Genomic DNA, 24,449 nt, shown 5'->3' on the forward strand with positions numbered 1-24,449 from the left:
GCTTCTCCTTAGCAGTTATTAACTCTCGGTAACCCCTCAGCTCCAGGTGAGACCTATGAGACTCTTTTCCAGCCAGGCTGGAATGGTGAGTGGCTCGATCGTGTGCAGACCTATGAGATTCTTTTCCAGCCAGGCTGGAATGGTGAGTGGCTCAATCGTGTGCAGACCTTGTGTAGATAAACTCAGATGCCATGAATTTATGTGTGCCTCAGTTATGTCACATCGAGAAGACAATGTCGCCAAGCACTTCTCCTTACTGCCTGGTACCTATTAAATTTCCTTTTGCCCCTTCTTTGGCAATATTCCCTGAACTTTAGGGGAAAGGGTGCTTTAGACATACCACTTAGGAGTGAATACTCAATAGTTTCTTATTCTGAGCTCTCTGAGCAGTTATGAATCTCTGTATTAGCCACTGTCGTAATAAGTTTCTCTAATCAAGGTTGAAAATTGCACTAATCTATGAGCATGATAATAAATATATGAAGGCAATTTAACAGCACAGACACTCAGCAATACAACAGGATGTTCCCCACTAGGGCCTATGATCTCCGTAGCCATGAGTCAATGTATACTTTCCATACTTCTCTAAGTGAAGACTATATAATTTCACCAAGAATGCTGGACTGGAATCCTGCTCTCTACCCAGAAGGATGGGGCTTTTTTATTTGTTCATTTGTTTGTTTTTGTTGTTGTTTATATGGTTGTTGTTGGTGGTGGTGGTGGTGTGTGTGTGTGTGTGTGTATTCATGTATTTTATCCAATATGATGTATTTCCAGAAGAAATGGGATGTTTTATCCAAGAACTTAAATTTGAGTAGGAGATAGTCAGAGGGGACTGGATGTTTTAGACTCAAGGAAGAGCTTGTACTAAGGTATAGACACAAGAGAGCACAACGTAACCGGGTACCTGAAGTGAATCAATTCTGCTGTAAGCATGCAAAGTGTTGGGAATCCTGACAAATGCACCATTGGCAGAAACAAAGGCCAGACCCTGAAGTTTCAGTCTTTGAAATGCAAACTCCAAAAGCAGTGGCAAAGCCTTAAAAGAAATTTAAATTTTCATGGGCAATAACTGAATATTTTAAAAAATTGTTTGAAATTCTAAATAGAAGAAGAGATTGCTTTTGAAGAACATAGACATTTGCAGACTTGCTGAGGTAAACTGCACATATTCAGATGGATGTTAGAAGGAGATTTTGCTTTAGAATTACATGGCTTATTTTCAAGTTATAATAAATGCTTGCTGATAGGATCAATCCTTAGAAAAAAATTTAAAAGGAAACAAATGCAGTTTTCTCCAGCATGTCAGAACTATTCATATTTAGGATGAAATTTATTTATTTATTTATTCATTCATTCATTCATTTTTACTATGCTTTCCTCTAAGAATAAATGGTCCTAGTATTTGACATCATTGTAATAATCTTCCAAACTTGAGGAAGACATCATGGACCACTAGAAGATGAGGTCCTTACATGCACAGGGCAAGGTTCAGTGCATGGTCCCTAGGATATGCATAAATAATGCTTTAAGAAGCATGTTCAGTGTGGTGACCTTCATGTTCGCCTTTCATCTACAACACAAAACTGGTGTTTTCCCACAGTTCTGCTACACTAAATAATACTTGGCCACCTTGTTTTCTTATTCAAATAATGTGTATCTATTTAGTACTGAAAATAGAAATCAACAAAACTGAAAAGGAGTCAAGTTGCTTACACTAAACAAAGGTACTTTATTTTATCAGTTTTACAAAGATAAATTCAAGTCTCATAATGTGTCGTGATTCAAAACATTTTGTTATTTAATCACATCTATGAACATTTTCAAGGTACTTGCTTATTAGAATATATTTCATGTGTTTTAAAAACTTAATTTGTTTTTATTTCAAGTGTCTAAGATGTGGGATTCTTCTCTGTATGTACCACCACCCTCTGCTATAAGCTTTTCCCTAATTCCTTTTCACAACTTGGAAACTTAGCTGGGTGGGATCTTGCCCTGAGGTCGCCACTCCCTTTACTCCATTTCTTAATATATTTATCTCCTTGAACACTGGACTTAGTTCCATTCCACTTCCTGGTGCTCTTTTCCTCCTCAAAATTTACATTTTGTAATTTACCCTGATCATCTTGCTCCTTTTCATTAGAAATTTTCGTTAGAGTCACCACTAATGACCACACAGCAGAGTCTATACTAGGTTGTTTTGAGAGTTCCTCTGTATACAAAATGAATCCAAGATTCTTCACTTTAGCCTCTGGCAGATGCCTCAGACATGGGCTAAAGGCAGCCGCTCTCTTCACTAACATATCACTAGGTCACACTCTAGGGAGCATACTGAGATTCTTCTCCTCTGAAACCTCTTGATCCCTAGTTTATCAAATCACATTCAGTACCACTGATTTTCACACTCCTACTAGCATGACCCATTAAAGAGCATGTAAAGCATTCCATTGCTTTCTTAACACAAACTCTTAAAGTCCATATTACTCAAAACAAAAACACGATCAGGCCTATCACAGCAATACTCTAGTCCCTGGTACGAACTTCTGCCTTTCCAGCTGGGTTTTGATCTCCATTTGTTCCAATATTTCATTGCTGTTTCCTTCCCTGCGTTTTGGGACAGTAATGTATATCTTGTGCCACTTTATATTGGAAGTATATGATCTGTGTTTTGATCTTGATTTTATAGGGGAATTAGAGTTAAAAGATTGCATGAGTCTCAGAAGAGACTTTGAACTTTGGCCTTTAAAATATTGTTGACACTATGACAGACTACGGGGACTTTTGAAGTTGGACTTAAATAAATTTTGTATTATGATATTGTTACAAGCTTATGGGGGCCAGGGAGTAGAATGTGGTAGTTTGAATGTAATTGGCTGCTATATTCCCATAGGGAGTGGCATTATTAGAAGGTGTGTCTTTGTTGGAGGAAGTGTGTCACTGTGGGGCAGGCTTTGAGGTCTCCTCTGTTCAGGATACCACCCTCAGTTCTCTCAGTTGACTTCCTGTTGCCTGCAAGATGTAAGACTCTCAGTATTATTATTATTGCTTACATTGCTATCTTTTAAATAAGCTTCCAAAATTGGGGAAAAAAAACCCTTATGTATGTTCTTTCCAATCTTCAATGTCATGTCCATTAGACATTTCCTTCCCTTTACTTCCTATCAATGGTATAAAAAACTCTAAAAGGCTAAGCAGAAGCAACTGAAGCCCAAAGTTTACATTCTCTTTCTTTGGTATGACAATTATTTGATTTTTTTATTAATAGCCATATATTTATATTTAACACTGGTACACAGGGCCTTTTGAGATGGCTTAGTGGTTAAAAGCATTTGCAGAGGACCTAGGTTTCATTCCTAACACCTATATGTCTACTCACAACATCTGTAACTCCACTTCCATAGGACCTGATTGATAGTTTCTTCTCATCTCCTTTGGCACTGCACACATAGTACATACATGTGCATATAGACAAAACACTCCCACATGTAAAATAAATATAAATAAATCTTAAAATGCAAAAGAGCAGTGAGTAAATTTATTCTACTTGGCTCCATTTCTCTATGTATGGAAGTCCAGAAAATTATCTTAAGACTCTTTTCTGCTTCCTCTAGATTTTACAGCATGAGAATTGCTGTATAAATGAGCCACACACAAAAATGAGTTTTCATTCTTACAAGAAAAAGTGTTGCTATCAAAAATGTTTACAGACTAAACATTAGATTTAGTGGTACTGTAAACATTTTTCACGTTGAACATCTGTTTGGGTTTTAGGATCTTTGGGTCATCAGTCTTGAAATTTAAAAATGAGATTATGTGGTCGTTTGCAATGCAAATAAAGTTAATATTACTTATAAGGACAATGTCTGAAATCATCTGAATTAAATGAATTAAGTGTAGTCTTTTATGAGTATAAAACAGCAAAGCTATGGAGAAAACTAGTCCATATTCAAACACAAATATTTTCTCTGCATGCAAATCATTTACATGCACAATTAAGAGAATTCATTAGGAGCTAATGGGAAGCACACAATCGTACAAGTGTTCTGCTGGCAATTTTTTAAACCTTACTCATAGTTTTAAGATGCAATGCTAAAGTGAATCTGTTTATCACATGATTATAAGATTTTCAAAGATTTCAATTAATTTCTTCTAAGAAAAAGTAAGTACAGAGACAAAACTGGGATTTGATAGGAAAAAGACAGCTAATCAAGTCACCCAGATTCTAAATGTGACACGGTCTATTTATTGATCATGGTTCAACATACACTTATAAGGTGCTTCACACCAACTTTTTTTTTGCTGAGAAACAAAGTTTTAATCTACCCTAAGAAGTTCTTCTATGAGAGGCTTATCCAGTACTATAACAGAACAAAGCCTAAAGAAATAATGGTAAAGTCCTCTGTCTCCCTGGCTAACTTCTGAGACCTTACTATTCATACTGGGTCACCTTGCCCAGCTTTAGCACATGGAGAGGCCCTAAGTCTTACAGCAGCTTGATACACCATGCTTTGCTGATATCAATGGGAGACCTGCCCTTTGCTGAACAGGAGCAAACAAGGAATTGGGACAGATCAGTTGGGAGGAACTGGGAGGAGATCAGGGAGGGAAAACTGCAGGTGGAATATAAAATAAATAACTTAATTAATTAAATTAAAAGAAGAATGAATGGTAAAAGTATAACTCTCAACTCTGGGCTACAAGTTTCTTCTCCCTCATTATGTGAGTTGTGTTTGAAGATCCAATGCTAAGATACCATAGTGAATTAAGAATAAATAGGGCATAACAAAATGAATGGGGAAAAGCCCAGGAGGCTCCATCCCTACACAAATAACTACAGGCAACTGAGGAAAGCTGGGAGCAGTGGAGATGGTGCTCCCCAGGAAAGGGCACACCAATTGGTTTTCTAATGCCAAATGGTCAACCCTGAAAACATACGTGCTGGTGACATTATGTAGACTAAAAGATTATATTTGTGAATACATATATATGTGTATATATGTATATACATATATGTATGCAATAACAATTAGTGGTAAAAGAAGCCTTGAATTTGAAGGAGAGGGGAGAGGGGTAAAGAAGAATGTTGTATATTATAATGCTGTGTATTATAATCTCGAAAAAAACCACAAGAGCTTAGCAAAGACAAACATAGGTAGCTAAATAGGATGACCTTCGAGCAAGCAGCATGGAGAGAGGAAAAAAGAATCAATATGAACTATCATAAATTTAATATACCCCATACTTCTAATTAAATAGATAATAAAAGTTATCCAATGAAAATAAAATTACCTTCAAACCCAAAAGTCAACTTGGAAATCACCGCACTGCATACAACATCCCCTTCATTTTAAGATAATAAGAATTGTGGTGGATATAAGAGAAGCCTTATGTCTGTGAATCTGTTTCTAGAAGCCAAGGAAGAACAGCAAGGGCCATCCCACAAGGACTCACCACTAGAGCGTCTGTGTTTTTCTTGTTCCCAGCTAAACTTGTACATTCAACAAGGCCAATGCTTCTTAGGGATATTTATTACCTTCTTCAAGAATGTAAAAAACTTGTAATGATAACATGTCTGCTAGCTGTGGGGGCAGGATTATATATTTACATATAACACTTTTTCCTTTATGCCAAAAATTACTTAATTACAGAGCATTCACACACAAAGAAATTCAAGCTATTTGAAAGTATGAAGAAGTTTTTAATTGAAACTTTCCCTTCCAGTTCCTGAAACATATTGAAGGGCAGAACTGCCAACTTGATTTTAGGAACTGAAAGTGTCTCATAGAGAGTTATACATGTTTATATACATGTATATTTCACCTTTAAAAGCTAATGCATATATAGTGTGCTTGGTAAACTTAAAAACTATCATTCTGAGACAGTAGAGTCTTTAGCTCAAACAAATTAATACTCGTTATGGTTATAATTACGAGAGAGGAAATTTGGCAGTCCTTAAACGGTGGACCTAACATGAGTTAGAATTAAATAATTGCATGTTTATGTAACCTAATTTCACAAGTCTACTCCAACAAAACCCATCTAGAATAGACAAGAAAAATTTAAAAACTCAAAGCAGTTGCAACAATTGATTCTGTAATTCTGTAATGTGAGTCTATGTAGGTCACAAATGACCCGGAATATTCTTAAAGAACAAGCCAGTGGTTCTTTTTCCCCTACATCCTCTCCAATATTTACTGTCTGATTCCAGATGACTACCATTCTGACTGGAGTGATGTGGTGTTTCAAAGTAATCTTAACTTCCTTTTCCCTGATGACTAAGAACACCCATATTTAAAAAAAAAATAGTGATTAGCTATTTGTGCTTCTCCTTTTGTAAACTGCTTGTTCGTGTCATGGTAAATGCGTAAAATATGGTTGATAGTAAAAGTGTAAAACCCTAAGCAAAGCTCCAAGGCTTCCTCATGGTCATTCCAACTATACAGAAGTTCACTGAGATGTCTAGAGTTTGGCGCTGGGAAAGTATGGGAATGGCTGTCTGAATATAGATGCTTCTCATTTGAGGCTTCATTATAATAGACTGACATTTTTATTTTAAAGGAAGTATGTCTTACTAAGTAATCACAGCAAATCAACAAATAAAATGATAAAAATGAACAAACTCCAGTATCAAAGCTCCATTTTGGCGCCCTTTGAAATGCATAAAACAATAATATTTGAAGCTATAAGCATGTTTATGACCCATAGCCACCCCCTAAACTTGTGAAGCTGTATGGTGTTATACAGAGTACATCAATTTCATATGTGCTGCAAGGCTTACGGGTGTGTAGTGTCGTTCCATGATATTTTAAGGTTGTGGTATTTATAAAACAATTTCCATAGCTTTTTTCTTTTAATTCAGGTAGCCTGTACCTAACATACTTATTATTCTGTCATTCTCCAATTGGGGAAACTGAAAGCCTGCTTTGCTATTGTTGCCAGATGTTTTCCGCTCATAGTGGAAGGTATAAGCTAGAATACAGTCATCCTGGTCTATTATCTCATTCTTGAAATAAAATCTTGCAAGCATTAGAGGCAATTCTGTTGTGTATTGGTTAGACTTTCAACAGTACTTATTAACTGAATGAGAAACAAGAAATAAAAGTTGTTTTGTAAAAAAAAAAATAAAGCCCCGTTAAGAGATATGCTTCTGTTTTTCTGGTTGCATTCATCATGACACAGTTTGAAACTTACGAAGTATAAAGCAATCTTCTCTTTGCCTTGTTTGTACATCTTACAGCAGAGAACATTTTGTTAGTACCTGACATTGCTTTAAAACCAGCATAAACAAAACTAGTACCAAGCAACTGGGAAAATAGCTCGCAGGATTTTAAAATGTTGCCAATTTACATTCTGACATTTCCCAAGCAAAAAGGGCACACAATACAGGTTAAACAATTATGGCATACTTCTCTGAGGTCTGTCCAGGCATCAGACATTTCAGCAGAAAGATGTAAACTGAACAGCTAATATCTAATATGCAATCAATTGAAAATAAATGTGCCAGAGACACAACACAGGCTGTCCATAAAAAGTTCTCCATACTTCATCTGTAAAAGGTAAATACCATGGCTCATGCATTTACCAAATTACCATTGAAAACATGTTCACTCCAGGTGCAAGCTTGGGGTATACTTCCTCAATAGAAGATATGGGATGCAAATACTTAGTTCCTTTTTGAAAAATTTTTTAAAAAGTAGAGTATAAAAATTCCTTAGAAATAAAAGGGCATTAGGAAACTTAAAAATTAAGCAGCTTGGGAAATAGCTCAGTGGGTAAAATTTTTTTCACACTAGTATGAAGACCTGAATTCAAATCTCCAGTATGCAAATCTTCCTAATGCTTACCATGAGCATCTCCAGAGCATAGGTGGGAGGAAGAGACAGAAGAATTCCTCAAAGTTAGCAGGTGAGCTAGCCTGCTACATGAAACAGAAAAACAGGACAGAGATTCTGTCTCAAACAAGGAGAAGGCAAGGACCAATACACAAGGTTGTCTGTCCTTGGACCCTTTGACTTCTAAGGCGTATAGACATGCCCCTATTTGTATGCAGGATAGTGTGAATACGCTCGTGCCTGCACACATCACCCCCCATACACAAACACACACACACACAAGTACACACACACACACACACACTGGGGGGGGGGTGAAATCCCTAGAAAATGTCTCCCTGAGATAGACCTAGAGGACTAGAGATCCCTGAAAACATGTTACTAACATTGAAATCAAAACCTAGAGGCCATTGTGGCCTCAGCTTGCTGGTACTGTGATTGTCTCACTTGCAGAAGGAGCGGATCCGCCATGTTGGACTGGGCAGGGCAAGCAGGCAGTACCTGTTTTTGACCTAGGGATGTCACAGCTTAGATTCTTAAGCACTTAGTGATTTAAAGGCACAAAACAAAATGCTCCTGGATAGTAAAAAAATTACAGATTCACAATAAGACAGATTCAGACATAAAAGACCCATAAATAGATCACAATGTTGGATGAAAGTACATAGGCTTGGGAGAGAGAATAAAAATAATATAGAGAATAAAGTTAATGGTTTAAAAAAAAGGGTAAAGTCTTTAAAGAGACAAAATACAGATAGTTATAGATTAAAATAAATAAAAAAACATAAGCCAGGTAAAAATGGAAAATTCACAGAAAGTCAGCATTTTTTTGTTTTATTGTATTTCTTTGAATCTTTTGACTGTAAAGGAGCTAAGTACAGAGAGACATTTCATTATATGGGCTGCCAAGCAGAACCAGAATGGATTTCATAAAGGTATTATGACTTCAGAATTTGCGTCTACGGATATGATGCTTTGGAGAGGGTCTTCTTTTGTTTACACAGAGGATGAGACCCTGTGGATTGCCTTTATCCCAATATGGTATGATAGACCAGGGCCTCCTAAAAGGTTGTTGTGAACACCCTCAAAAACTTACTTCACTCAACTGCCGGCTGAGATGAACCTGGCACACAGGTTACACCATGAAAGATTTGATTAACAGTGCCCCCATTCAGCAGGAAGCAGTTTGAAGAAAAAACACTGCACCCATGTTCCCAAATATTGTTCATAAATGTTATTTTACATTTAAAGGGGGATATGATATAGATATGAATAATTTGCATTGGTATGGATTTTAAGGTCAATTTTGTTTTATATATGTGTGTGTTTCTGCTCTTAATTAAGGTATTGTGATTGTGTAGTTCATTTAAAAATGTAATGTATAATTAGGAAATATAGGTTGTAATAGATAATCATCAATAATAATCAAGCCTGTAGTAATGTTAGTTAGATTTTCTAAATATATAGAGATATATTTCAGTTAGATAGGCATTCTTCATATCTTTCAAAGACTACAGAATATGGCATTTTAAATGTTTTAATAATTTAGGGTTTTTCAGGACAATGAGACACGTCTGCTTCTGGCAGCACCAATCTACTTCAAGAGGAAGATGGGCATCGAAGAGGCTCCGTATGGAGTTTGATAGCCATTTGGGCAAGAAACTGCTCTTGCCTGGACTGTTACATAAACTGGATACAGAGAACCCACAGAGAGAGGACTGCTAAACTTGCCTAAAGGTGAGATGGTCCTTCGGGGTTCCTGACTCATGAAAGAGTCTGCGAGACATTCTGCAGGACACAACAGATAGTGACTGACTGTCTTTGAAATTTCCTGCTTCATGGAAATGTCTGCTGGATCCTATGGGCCTGTAGGCTGAAGATTGGATGCCCCAACGGTACAAAAGAACTTTGGGTGACTGTCCAGGCAGCGAGATGTCTCTGTCATTTCTAGAGTTTTGGACTTCTTGTTTGCTTAGGTAATATTATATCCTTCTGGAGTCTTTGTTGGAGTTGAAGAATTGTTAATTATAGTTATAGTTTTCCTTAGTTATGATAAAAGATAATATATATATATAAATATTGTAACTGTAATTCTTACTTGATAACTGTTTTGTTATATGCAATTTTACTATGTTAAAGTTAAAGCCTTCTTTTTTGTTTAAACAGAAAAAGGGGAAATAATGTGGGAGTGTCATCTATCTATCTGTTTCTTTCATTGGTTAATTAATAAAGAAACTGCTTGGCCTTTGATAGGCCAGCCCTTAGGTAGGTGGAGTAGACAGAATAGGATTCTGGGAGAAAAAAAGCTGAGTCAGGCAGTTTCCATAGCTCTCCTCTCCAAGATGGATGCAGGTCAAGATCTTACGGTACGTGGTGCTACCCACATTATTAGAAATGGATTAATCAAGATGTGAGAATTAGCAAATAAGAGACTGAAGCTAATTGGCCATGCAGTGTTTAAAAGAATACAGTTTCCATGTAACTATTTCGGGTAAAGCTAGCCGGTGCAGGAGCCGGGTGGTGGGAAGCGGCCCGCTGCTCGCAGCTACAGCCCTGGGTATCCAGCACTGATACAAACAGAAATCCTACAAGCTACTCAAGAGTCTCAGAATGAAAGAATAATTTCAAATTATGAAGCAATCTACTAGTGGAAGAAGTTTATAGAGTACATGGAAACACCTTATGTTTACTTATTTAATTTTATTTATAGGATCATATATTTAGTCAGCAGCCATCCAGCAGCAGGCATCATGTTTCTGGAACTCTTACAATTTTTATGGTCCCTTCTGTAGAGATTCTTCTCTGCACCTTGGGTGTAAAGAGTTTGTTATATATGTGCTGCATCCCCTGTGGTTGCTTATTTTCTGCATTTTGACCAGTTGTGGACCCCTGAGATGATGCTCATCTGTTGCCAATGAAGTTTTTTTGATGATAGTTGAGAGCTGCACTTATAAGCTGGGCTGGTACAATAGCTATATGATTGGAGCTAGGACTAGGAGCATGGGAAGCATGAATGGGCAAGGGTCATCCTTACCTTTTGAGTACCCTAAACCTTGGCACTTTCACATTTGCAGCCTGGCACATCAATGCCCACTGTGGATTCAGAAGGATTCCAGGGTTTCCCGTGGTATCTCCATGCAGTACTGTTAAGTGCCTGGAGAATTTGTTTCTAGTGGTAGGGTTGACCTGATCCACTGGCAGCAAGTAGGATTATCTCACAGAACTTTCTGGAGAAACTGTGTAGAACATGGAGATTTATGACAGCAAGCAAAGGATCTGTTGTTTTCTACAAAGTGTTCTTCAGAAAGAAATAAATTGCTAAAGAAAAATGTCTTCTTGGGGTTTTTATTGCTGTGAAGAGACACCATGACCCCAGTAACTCTTATAAAAGAAAATATTTGATTTTGGTTTCAAGTTCAGAGGTTCAGTTCATTACCATCATGGTTTGACATGGCAGCATGTAGGCAGACGTGGTGCTGGAAGGGAAACAGAGAGCTCTACACCATGATTTTAAGGCAACAGATCTGTCTCACTGGGAGTGACTTGAGCATGTATTAGACTTCAAAACCAAACTTCACAGTGACACACTTTCTCCAACAAGAACACGTCTACTCCAACAAGGTCACAACTCCTAATCGTGCCACTCCCTTTGGGGTCCATTTTCTTTCAAACCACCACAAATGTTTATTGGAATTTTTGACAAAACAGATTCTCTGCTAATGATGAATGCTACCTAAATGAGTTCAGAGAAAAGTCCGGATTCTGCTATACAAGCCTGAGGAGGAAATGGCATCTGCTGGGGCTGTTCTGTCACTGTATGATGGGGAAGAAAATGTGCTGAGATCAGAGTGTCTGTCCTAATAGGGTCTGTACTTCTTGGATAGAAAGATAGGGTCCCCTTCCTCTTGGTGACCTGAGGGAAGTTGTGGTTTAAACAGACATCTTTTAAATTGCTTTCTTTAGTCTCTCTCTCTCTCTCTCTCTCTCTCTCTCTCTCTCTCTCTCTCTCTCTCTCTCTCTCTGTGTGTGTGTGTGTGTGTGTGTGTGTGTGTGTGTTTGGTGCATGCAAAACTAAGGTATAAATCTATTATTACAACTCGATTGATATTCTCTTTTGAGTCATTCACAAAGTTCCAGAGAAGAAAGTTATATCATCACTTAGTCACAGGGTGTTGTTCTGCTTTTTGTCTTCACCAAGATAAGTGTCAAAATAATTAATAACAAGAATTTATAATAATGACTCTTATAAACCATTTTCTTTGTACCTACCTATCTGGAAATGCTTTATGAAAATTACCATATCTAATCCTCCCAACAAACTTTTGAGAAAAATTGTCAAATTTGTTCTCACTTTATAAATGAGAAGATGAAAGATGAAAATTCTTAAATAATGTATGATCCCATGCTGAACTTTTGTTAATACAACTAGGGCATTTGCATGTTTCTAAGTTCTGACTGCCTCACCATAACTAAAGCTGTGATAGGCCCTATTAAATGCGTACATTTATATCTTACCATTGTGAATATATTACCTATTCCCTGCTTGCCTGCAACTGGCATCAGAATTCCAGGAGACTGTGGTAGGGCTTGCATTTAGTTCCCAGGATATGTTTGGTATAACAGATGCTCCATAAATGTCAAATGCACAGATGACAGATGAGCTGATGAAAATCTTCTCCAGTGTGCAGAAGGAATGAGTGTCACAGCTGACCCAAAGGCTTTTACTGCTGTCATGCTGTTCCATACCAGTGTGGACACATAAGGGTTCCACACGTTGCTAACTTCTTCCTTCATAGTGACCAGACTGGTGGATATGCGTGAGCTCAATCTTGAAGAATGTGTCCAGGACAGATACTTCTTGTGTTTAAGACCTAAAGTACAAACCAACTTTCAAAGTACAGAAAAACCTATCACATATGGAAATAGAGAACATTCAGCAGCTCAAATGGTTTAATTCACTTTCTAGAGAACATGGCTTCTTGGCCTTTTCAATGTTTTTGATAAATGCTCTCAAATTGACTATGAATTCCTTTTTAACACTGCAGTCTATGCTTCTGCTCTCTTGATAGTCTTAGAAACGCTCTTGTTCATATTATCTCATTGAAACCCATGTATTTCACAGAGAACAACCAGACGGATTTGAGCTCACGTGGGAGGACGGGAAGGCTTCAGGAGTACGAATGGCTTGGTTATCACTGCGCAGAGAGCGGTTGATCAGCTGTCCAGTCAGCCTACTTCTTACTCGTGCCTTATTTTTGGCAACTTCTCCAATTCCATAAAGGACTGGAAAAATGCCCGGTAAGCCAAAGCTTTTAGAACACCTGCCCTGAGCAAATGTTGAGCTGATATTTGAGCAGAGAAATTGTTCCTGGGGCCACACCTCCAATTCATGCTTGGCCCTAACTTCAGACTTCTTTCTTTCCCCCTAACATACTCCTCTGTAAACAGATGCAAAACCATGGTGATGTTGAGGGAGGCGTTTGCCAAGGCAGTGAGGGAGGACTTTGTCCCTGTCCTTTATCATGCTCAACTCATACATGACCCAGGTCAGTGTCACCTGCCATTCCTGTCTACTGACAGGTGGGGCCAATTAAAGAATCGGAGAAAGTCCCTGGCAGATTAGAATGTTAATTGCTGCCCTATCACTGATCTCTTTTTGCTGTGGGGGTTATATTCATAGTGTCTTTCTCGGTATGTGTCTCTCTGTCTCTGTTTTTTTGTCCTTCTATCTCTTTTTATATCTGTCTTTCTTTTTCTCTTTTCCTCCCTCCCTTTCTATTTTTATGGCTCTGATTCTGTTCTTCCATTTCTTTTAGCTTTCATTAATTTTCTTTTGGTGGAGATTATTTTAGTGTAACAAGCTATTGCCATCTAGCAGTTTATTAAGTTAAGAATTCTCCTTTGAATTTCTACTAAATTGAAACCCAGACCTATAAAGACACAATGTTAAATTTTTATGGGTTTTGAATAATTTTTGAACTTATTTTAGGATGAATTTTATCATAAAATATTTAAACAACTTCAAAGCATTATTTACCTTAAAACTCATCACAAGTCTAAATGTAGACATTCCCCTAGAATCTAAGTCCTCGATGGTATTTATATCACTCCTTTGAACAAAAATGCAATATAAAACACCAATGGAAGACAATTGTATCAAAAATAGGTTTATTCAAGTTTTTATTAAGTCTTTAACATATTAAAACTAGTGTTTAAAATCCAGTGTCAAAATGTCAGATATTCTCAGAAGTGGGAGTTTGAAAATTATTGTGCCAAAACATGTTTACTTAGCCCTCTCAGCTCCTATTATATTAGATTGAATTTAAGATGTGAAAATTGAAAGAGAAAACATATCTACAGAGCATTCCTAAAATAGTAAAAAAAAAAAAAGAGTGCCAAAAAATAAATAATGCCAAGGATATTTTTAACTTAAAGGGAAAAACCCTTAGAGAGATGGGTTATTTACCACAGCATCTGACTACATTAGTGAAGAGATGAATCTGTGTGTGATATTGACAAAGAATTATGTATATGTCTACTGAGTAAAAGTTTTAAAAAATTACTTTCAGAAAGAGCTATGTCAAAATGAATAATTCTCCCTGAAACGGGCATGTTAACACTATTAAAATGCAAGGATCATGACTTCTTTCAGAATTGCTTTCACTCTGTCAAATAAATCATTGGCATTTTAAAAAAAACTAAGTGTTTTGAGGAAAATAAATGCCTGAAAATAAATATACATATATAATTCACATATATATTCATAGACAGATAGATAAATTGATAGATATATAGACAGATAGATATGCACATTTATTTAAAAAGAATTATAGGGTTGAGGTACCTTTGTTTATGAACATTTCACTCTTTACTGTCATTAGAAGTCAATGCAGGTTATCATATGACTTAATATTCTAGGCTATCAATCATTATTATTGCCTTTTTGATTAAACATCCAGGTATTGTGGGTGACAATTCCAGTGATCTATCTTCAAATTAATTGAAATTTAATTTTCTTTGATTTCCCACATTTGAGTAAGCTCTGAGGTAAAATTTTATACTCTAGTTAAAAAATTTTTATTGATAGTTGTCTACCTGTTTATTTCTTTCTAATCACAATCTTATGTCATCCAAATTAATTTCATTTTATCTTAAAATGTTTATAAGCATCATGCATGTGATATTGCAAATGCAAGGGTGACTTCCTATTGGCTTTGATGATGCTGGTTCCATACTGGTTATATCTTCAAAATAGTCACAGATAATGCTTCCCATATCCCATTGACATGGTGATCTAAAAGAGGTTTCCATGAGAAAAGTCACATTTTATAAGTTGCTCTTTTAACATTAAAAAATATTGATATTGAATAGTAGTAATAAGGCTATCTGGAACAGACAGTGAAGCAAAAGACACGTGAGACAAGGAACTAGCTGTCTCACAAAACATTCTATGAAATTACTTCCTCCACTGAATTCTATGTTCCTCTCTCTGTTCTTTGTTGAGTTCTATCAACATCAGACATCAGTTCAGGATTAAACAGTGAGAAACAGTGATGTAGGTAAAGGGAAGAGTATCTCCTATAACCATCATTTCCAGGTACCTTCCAGTGTTCAAAGGAGCCACTTGTTGGTTCCTAGTAGCCCAGTTAGTTCAGTCGGTAGAGTATAAGACTCTTAATCTTAGGGTTGTGAGTTCATGTCCCACATTGGGCACCAATTTGATGGAAGGAGCCTCTTGTTGGTTCCCGGTTGCCTGGCTAGCTTAGACCCAAAATAATAACACAGACACTGTATTAATTAAATCACTGCCTGGCCATTAGCTCTAGCTTTTTATTGGCTAACTCTTACATATTAATTTAACCCATTTCTAGTAATCTGTGTATCACTACATGGCTGTGGCTTACTGGCTAAAGTTCCTGCATCCCTCTCTGGTTGGGCTACATGGCGTCTCTCTGACTTTGCTCTTCTTTCTCCCAGCATACACTTGAGCCTTCCCTGCCTACCTAAGTTCTGCCTTGCTATAGGTCCAAAGCAGTTTCTTTATTCATTAATGGTAATCACAGCGTACAGAGGGAAATCCCACATCATTCCAGTCTTGCTGACCTGTGTCATATTTGGCCTTGTCCTATATCCCAGTACTTCTTTAACCCTTGATGTTGACAACCCTGATGTGGCTTTACTCTATGCTTAGATCCTAAAGGGGTGACCATGGCACATTGTTGCTTGCTTTACTCCTGGTCACTCTTTTATAATTTACTCTTGTGAATTCTTTCTATATTTTCTGTATTTCTACACATTTTGTATTCAAGCTATTTGTTGGTGTTATTTGATTACTTATGAGATCTTCAAAATAATAGAGGCATTACACTGTTTGTTTTGAATGCTGTTTGCAGTATTTGAAGAACTGTAAATAAGCTGCGGTAGATCCAAATACATAAATGAGAGTCAAAAATAAACTTCGTCAATAGCTGCAAAGAGCTGGGAATTCCTTATTCTGCCTCATGAATAGACTTTTACCAGTAGTACTCCTGTTATATTCATTTTCAGGGCAATTATTTTTTGTAACAAGAAAAATAAGTGATGACAAAGAAGAAATTTAAATGGAGTATCTTCCTTCATTTAACAAATAACAACTGTTCCAGCTGTGAGTAGGATAATGCATTGTCTCATTCTGCTGGCAACATAGTCTTTAATTAAATAAGTAATTGCATATAAAGTGATTGTTCAAAATATTATGCAAAAGAAATACAGTGAGACTAGGTGGTTCGAAGGAAATGACTCTAAACTGAGAATGGAGAGGCACCTTAGTCAGGTTAGTAGAACAGGTTCAAAACAAAACAAAACAAATAAAAACCTGCCTGTGCAGGGCAGGTTCAGTAGGTATGAGGCTTTGAATATGAAGAGCCACATGTAACTGAGAAACTTAAAGTCGACCAAGGTTACTTCCTATACCAGAGAAGGAGGTTGAAAATAGTAAGTAAGAAGGTTAAAAGGATAAGGAAGAGAGACGTTAAGTTTAAGGCTTGTACTTCATGTTAAGGCCATTTGGAGGTTGTTTTAGGAATGATGAGAGACAACTGATTGATACTAGAAAAGAAATGGATGATAATATATTTATAAAGATAACTGTGAGTGCTTTAAAGCAATGGTGTGTATGAAAAAATCTAGAGCTCCACACTGCTAATATAGTTAAGTATGGAGTCGTAGTGGTTGAAAAGAAAATGGCCCGCAAAGAGAGTGATGCTAATAGGAGTATAGCCTTTGTGTCACTGTGAGGTGGGCTCAGAGGTTTCTGTTTCTCAAACTTCCTTTAATATGGTTTTCAGTTGAGTTCCTGTTACCTGCAAGATGTAGGACACTTGTCTAATTCTCCAGCACTATGCTCCCTGTCATGATGAACTGAACCTCTGAAGTGTAAATTAAATTTACCGTTAAATGTTTTCCTTATACGGGTTACTGTGGCCATGATGTCTGCTCACAGCAATAGTAAACCATAACTAAGACAGAAGTAATATTAACAAAGTTGAAAGAATAATGAATAACTAAAGGTAGATAGGAAGAACAAGAAGGCATCTGGGGTGATAACTAGCTTGCCATACTGAACATAATGCTGGCTGATGGTATCACTTATTGAGATGACAAATCATTAAAAAAAAACAATAGGCTGGTAGACAGAGAGAAATAGATTGATTCGGAAGATGTTGACTCTGAGATTCTTCTAAGATATTTAACACATGGGTCTAATGGAGAGATTCGGAGAGGTACTAGAACCAACATCAAGAAGGGCCAATGATAAAAAGCTAATGTTTGGAGACTGAATGGGAAACAAGTCATCAACAGAAGAGACTGATTCAGAGTGATCAGTCAAGTGAACAGTTGTCTGTAGTTTCTGATGTCAGCAGAATCAAAGCAAACTACTATTTTTAAGATAGTTTAACCAATGTGATTGATTGAGAAAACAAAACAATGTCCTTAGGACTTTGCAGTACGGTGATCATGACTGGCATTAGCGTGGAAGTTTGGGTGAAGAGAAGCCAAGACAGTGATGAGGCAGCACTTGGTAACCTTGACTATGGAAGGAAGGGAAGCTAAGTAGCTGAGGTTGAGAGTGGAAGTGTATTTAAGGGAGATTTTAGGAAAAGAAGGGCAGCTCAGCTGAGAAGAGAATGCTCAAGCAGAAAGACAAAGAATGAAGGTAAGTAAAGACCTGTCAGCATCCGGGATTCCCGAGACGCAAAGAAAAGCACACCTGGAGAAGGACATAGGCAAGTTTGGATTTAGCAGGTTGGCCAATTTGGTCTTAGAAATTTAAATTCTCCCTCATGGCGGTGGCATAGACTTCCTTTTTGGAGCAAGAGGCAACCATTGCTGAGAACGTCAAGTCTAGATGTTTCATAATGCTGTGAAATTTTCAAGAGGCATTACGTAACTCAGAATTATAAGCCAATTAGAAGACTGTGGCATGATTGTCAAGCATTTTCTAATTAGTAAAACACAGGTGATTTTAGAAGTACCAGTCTCATGAATTTGTAAAGTCTTCAAGTCAGAGTGTAGTGTGCTCAGCCTTGAAGCTTGTTGCTGAATGAGAAAAAAAAAATGTCTTGCCTCTTGCCCAATCTCCAAACAACTTTGTCCCTAGCCATGTGTCTTTCTTGCTTCTGGATCCCTAGCACCAGACCAAAGACTAGTGATTTATAAACATCACAAACTTCTCAAGGCTGGGAAGTCATATGTCATCAGATTCAGTGCTCACTGAGGAACCAGTTCTTCATCGATAACACCATTTATGTCTCCTTTGTGGCAGAAGAGCAAAAGAGTTCACAAAACTCTCTCAGACTGTTTTAAACCAAATATTCTCCCACTTAACACCATAAGCTTGGAGTATACATTACTCCATAAGAATATCAGGGTAGAGAAGATATGCATGAAATTGCAACACGTTATATACTGTCACAGCTGCCTCTTTTTACCTATGAATGGCTGCCACATAAAATGTTGAGCCTCTAATGTTTTATTTCATATCCGCAGTCCATTTTCCAGACCTAAAGACCATGTTCTGTTTCTAGCTGTGATTTACTTCTCAATTTTCCATTGATTTTATTTTATGTGATCGTTCAGACTGCCCTTCCACATATGCCCTCTCATATTATTATAATGGAATAATTTTGTGTGTATTTGATTGGGATCAATTTTTATTTATATGACCTGAGCCCATAGTTAGAGTAAGTAATTATTTATATTTTCTGTGTAACTGCTTATCCTCCAGTACACTTTCACATCTGTTCACAGTAGCATGAATATTAATCATTTCTGACAATTCTGTCATGTAAATGCCCTCTCAAATGCATAATTCCCATATCTTAGAAGCAAACACTTCTTCCTTTTAATTAGTTTTCTTATTTTTACTTCTGTTTTTCTAGTACTTGGAAATTAGACCATGGCTCTTGAGCATGAAAGGCAACTACTGACTCCCTGGATTACACCCCCAAATCCTAAACTCAAATTTGTTGGCCAGTTCAAAGGTTGTCCAGAATTTAGTGGAAGAAGTGGAAGATATGTAATGTAAACCAAATTGTAATGATGCAATCCTAGGTTGGATCACTTACTAAGTGTTCCAAGCATTTTACTAAATTATTCATAACTATCTTGCTCTCACTATTTTGTTTTGGAATCTAATACAAATCCATGAATATTTTCCCTGGAAGAAGCACGCATAATACACACACACATACACACACACACACACACACACACACACACACACACACACTTAAAAATGTTTCCCCCTATCTCAAAGTGTAGTCTGCGACTCTTGGCTCATGGAACTCAGCAGTTACTGCTAAGAAGGAAATAAGCATATTCTTTGAGATTTCCTTTAAATAGTCGTGCATTCTAGATTCTAAGCCCAAGAAAGAAAATCAAATTGAACAGAGGGAGCATACAGGAGTGATCCATCATCACTATCATCTATTAATAACAGTGTACCATGATCTGTTCATCTCCAGCTCAAAACCCCAGGTGAAGAAAAATTATTAGCAACAATCCCATTCACTGTGAAATATATCCCAGATAACCAATAATCACATAACCTCTGTATATATGTTGAACAAGATTTTCAAATCAACCTTCCCATTTCTGCCTATTATTTACCAGGTGAAGAGCTTGGTAACTATGTTGAATAGCTCCTAAGCTTCAAATAACGAACATGTGTATGTGTGTCCTGTCCCTCTGTCTGTGTCTGTCTGTATGTGTGTATCTCCCTCTGTCTCTCTTTTTTTAAAAAAGACTTTTACACAGTGTCTCTTACAGTGAATGGGAATGTTGCTAATAATTTTTCTTCTGACATAGTAGATATAAAATGAGACCAAGACAGATAAGTCAGGGCTTCAAAAAGATATCAACACTTCCCTCTACTTCTCCAATAAGTAATTAGATGGGAGGGTTTGAAAGGAGAAAGAGGAAAGGATGAAATGATGTAATTATATTATCTCAAAAATAAAGTAAATAATTAAAAAGCAAAACAAATAAAAAAAGAGAAATGAAAAAAGAAACTCTAGATAAAAAACCTTTATATTCTTAATAGTATACACTGAAAATGATTATATGTTTGAAAGGTGATTCTCCAGGAGGTACTCCACAGAAAATAGTTACAGAAAGAAAATGATTAGAGAATGAGAAAGAGATTCAGGCCAAAGAGCTGAGTTACCATCTTCGTAGTCTGCTCAGGAATGAAGTGAGTTTCAGGTCAGGGAGCTTTCAACCCTACAACTAAACAAGTCCCTGAGGAACCCTGAGAAAATAAGGGACATTTTTGTCAGCTCTAAACCAGCACAATCCCACTACCTGCTCATACAACTGAATGAATTTAAATCTAGGAAAATTGTAATTATAGGAGTTAAGTAAATAAAATGTTAAATACACAAGTAAATACACTTATAAGAGTATAAATAATGAAATAAAAATGTAAATGTATTGCTTTGCAGTAGGCAGAGAGTGTAACTCTTTTGTATGAATGCCACATTTAGCTCTAACCTTCTTTAAGAATCTTTGAGACTACATTAGGAGGATATTAGGTTTGGGCTAAAGATTAGAGGCTAGATAATGACAAAGGTCAAAAGCAGTCAACTCTATAGAGACAGTGGGAATTAACATCTTTCTAATTAATTCTTATCCTCTCTAACTGTTTTTTTCATCCAAGTCTAATATGGCTCTCATGTGTGAAAAGACATGTTTCTTGCTCTTTAGTCACAGACAGTTACTTACTGAATTGATATATAGTAGACCTGTGTGCCAGCTAGCATATCAGTGATGAGTTACTGAAAGTTTCCACTTAGATTTTCTGGAAGAATGTGGATTCCTAAAATTACACAAATCCTCAATTTCAAAAGCATCAGTTCTTCTCTACATTTAACTTAAGCCCAGAATTAAATTCTTCTGATATTTATGAATCAGACCATAATCTTTATGCTTATTTCTAGAACAGCAAGTATTTGAAGTGTTGGAATGACTTGAAAAGTCTGAGATGAGATGAGAAAATCTGGCTTTTAGCTTTAGCTCAAACATACATATTTTCTTTTAAGTCAGGCCAGCCAAAAGGATACGCCATCTGCACAGTTTTAAAATCAGGTATTCACTACAGCATTTCCGAAGCATAGGGTAAGCCTGATGCACGGTGATTCCCCGTGAGAGCTCTGCTGACGGCAAGCTCGGTTAATATGATATATGCCTTTTGGAGGTAAAAGTGAGCAGAAATAAAAGTGTTTTTTCATTCAATACTGTTCAGAAATATAGAAAAATATTTATAGATTTCCCTCCATATAGTCCAAACTGACTGAAGACAAACGGGTTAATCTCATTTCTTCTCATAGGTTATGGTCACATGGCTCATAAGCAAATTGACCACTGTAGCCAATTTTTCAGTTAAACAATATACCTCATTAGGTCAAAACGAAGAGCTAAAACATTTTTTTATTTTATCGTTCAAAGCTTAAACTTATCAACCATCTAGTGAAATCAGTTGCTTACGATGCAAACTTACCTAGTTATAAAATTTTCAAAGATCACTGTGTTACATGAATATAAAATGATAAGTGATATTGAATACTAAATATACATGCTCATGAAAAAACACCTCATCTTTCAATGTGAACAGTGAGTAAATTGTAGGGGGGCAAATTGGGGGGAAGGAAGAGTTGGTGTTCAGTATCAGCTCTGACTGAACTCAACTTCCTGGTCTTTCTTAAGGCTTTAATCTTTCTCTATGAAAGGGGAATCAGGAGGAAAACATAACAGAGTAAAAGGGACAAAAATGACTTTAGGAGAAATAAAGTCTGGGTCATCTCTCCCCCAACATGGCATGTGAAGGGCCAATATGGCCTCCAAGGAAATGGAAAAGTCTTGTCCCTCCAGGGTTTCACTGTGACCATTTCAAGCCCAGGAATTGGTCCAGAGTTGGCCTCCTCTCCAGATTCTGCCAATCAATCAGCTCCATGGGCATGGCTCATCCTATCTGTACATCATATGTCATGACCTACACAGCTCTCATAGAATTCCATCCTCTTCCCTTCCCAGCAACGCTCTAAAGTAAACTCTACTTCCACTTTTCATCCCATTGCTTTGTTGTATGAAATAGTTTTCAAAATGTCACATATGAACAAGTTCTTCTCTGAGAGGCACTTTTAAAACAATAGCCCCACGTGGTATAGGGAACGGTGTCCCTAGTTTTTGTTATAAGAGGCTGAGGCATGGTGGTTGTTTGAGCCCAGGAATTTGAGTGCTGCCTGGGCAACTCAACAAGAATACATGTCAAAATAGAAGTACAAAAAAAAAAAACCCCAGCTTGTCAGCAAATGCTCCCCATTTTTATTTTCTTCTCCCAGTGATCACTGTTTGTTGTATCATATAATTTGCTTGTTGGATTTATTATGTCTTTCCCACTCTGTCCATTTCTATTACATAAAGAGGGAATCTTAGTATTTTCTTCAATGTTATCTCTTTCTATATGAACATAGTAAGCATTCAATAAGCATGTAATATTTGAGTTTCTAAATTGTCGTGGATTCTATTTTTTTTTTTTTTTTTGCTCACACCAAAGTCTTTATTTTGGGTGCCCCTCTCTATGTGAAGGCAACAAAGAGTGATGAAGTAAAATGCATACATGACTCTAAAGACTGGAGATCTAAGTGTACCCCAATCTTATGGCATTAGAGATCTGAGCTTTTAACTCCCGTTTCCTAGGGCAAAATGAATATTTACGTGAAAATATATATACAGTGCGATATTAAGGAGATGTTTATCTTTGTCATTCAACAAGAAAATCTGGCTGATTTATCTCTATTCATAAGAGTAGATTGGGTATGGAAACTATGTTAAGATGTTTACACTATCTGGAAGTGACCTATGGTGCTCATTGGCTGGCAACAGAAAAGAATGCTAAGAATTTACTATGGCCTCAAGAAGTTGTCTCCTGTCTCAACTTGAGACTTAGCTACCCCAGCTGAATTATAATGCTACCTATCTTTCCTCCATAATGTTATGATGAACTGAAATAATCACCACTTCACTTTGTAGGCAGCATATATTTTTCATATCATATAACCTATTCTTTAGCAAACACTCTTAACTTTAAAATTGGAGGAAGGAAGTCATTTTGTATGTTTATTGTCACTTGGGAAAATTGATGTGGTAAGCTTATTATCTGAAGAGAAAATTGCTATTTGACTCTCTAAAATAACCTGCTTTTCATACTGTTGGTAGAGCACTTCATTTGAGAAATTGGGGAGGGGGCTGTTTTGTTTTGCTTTGTTTTGAGCATTGCAGAAGCATAAAAATGAGGCAATTTCAACAACCACTTAAGAAGCAAGCCTGAGCTCAAAGGATATCTAAGAAGTCTTTCAGGAACAAAAGAAGTTGGAATGAAGGGGAATGGCTGGAATTCTCCCCTCTTATTCAAGGTCTTTCAGGCTTTAACTTGTGTCTTGCTTCAAATTCAACATGAATTCTGAGACTAAGCAAAATCCTTAGGCTAAAGAAGCTGAGGGCAGCTGAGAAGTAGTGAGCTACACATATACACACTTAAACTGAAGATAAAATTCAAAGTTATTTGCTTCAATTAATCATGTCGGTTTCTCCTGAAAGTCTCTGAAAGCCTGACACAGATCAAGAGTGCACAGCTGGAGTCATTGCCCCTGCCAGTACCCAGATGTATTCTCACCGTTGTCAAAGTCACTCTTTCTTCTTGCTCCAAAGACTCCTTTCATAAAGCCGAAGAAACATTAAATTCTGGTGCATTGTATTCATCTGAATAGACGTAGACTGACTGAAGAAGAAACAAGAAAAGAGAGAGTTGGTAGGGTGCCCGGAGGTTACTGATCTAACCTGCTCACTTTGCAAAATGACAACAGGACCCGAGGAAGTTGAGAATGGGGTTAAAGAAGTGAGGTGGAGATGAAGGGTCAAGTCCCTGTGTTAAAATCTTAAGATTTTGTTGACTCTGAGTTTCCTGTGGGACCTACTTTAATAGTTTTAAATATTAGACTATGGTGGCAGATCAATTTATTATGATAATCAACAAGCAGAGAGCAAGGGGTTTAGTTTGCTTTACTTCTGATAGAAGTC

This window comes from Microtus pennsylvanicus, chromosome 17 (assembly GCF_037038515.1).
Source record: "Microtus pennsylvanicus isolate mMicPen1 chromosome 17, mMicPen1.hap1, whole genome shotgun sequence".
NCBI lineage: Eukaryota > Metazoa > Chordata > Mammalia > Rodentia > Cricetidae > Microtus > Microtus pennsylvanicus.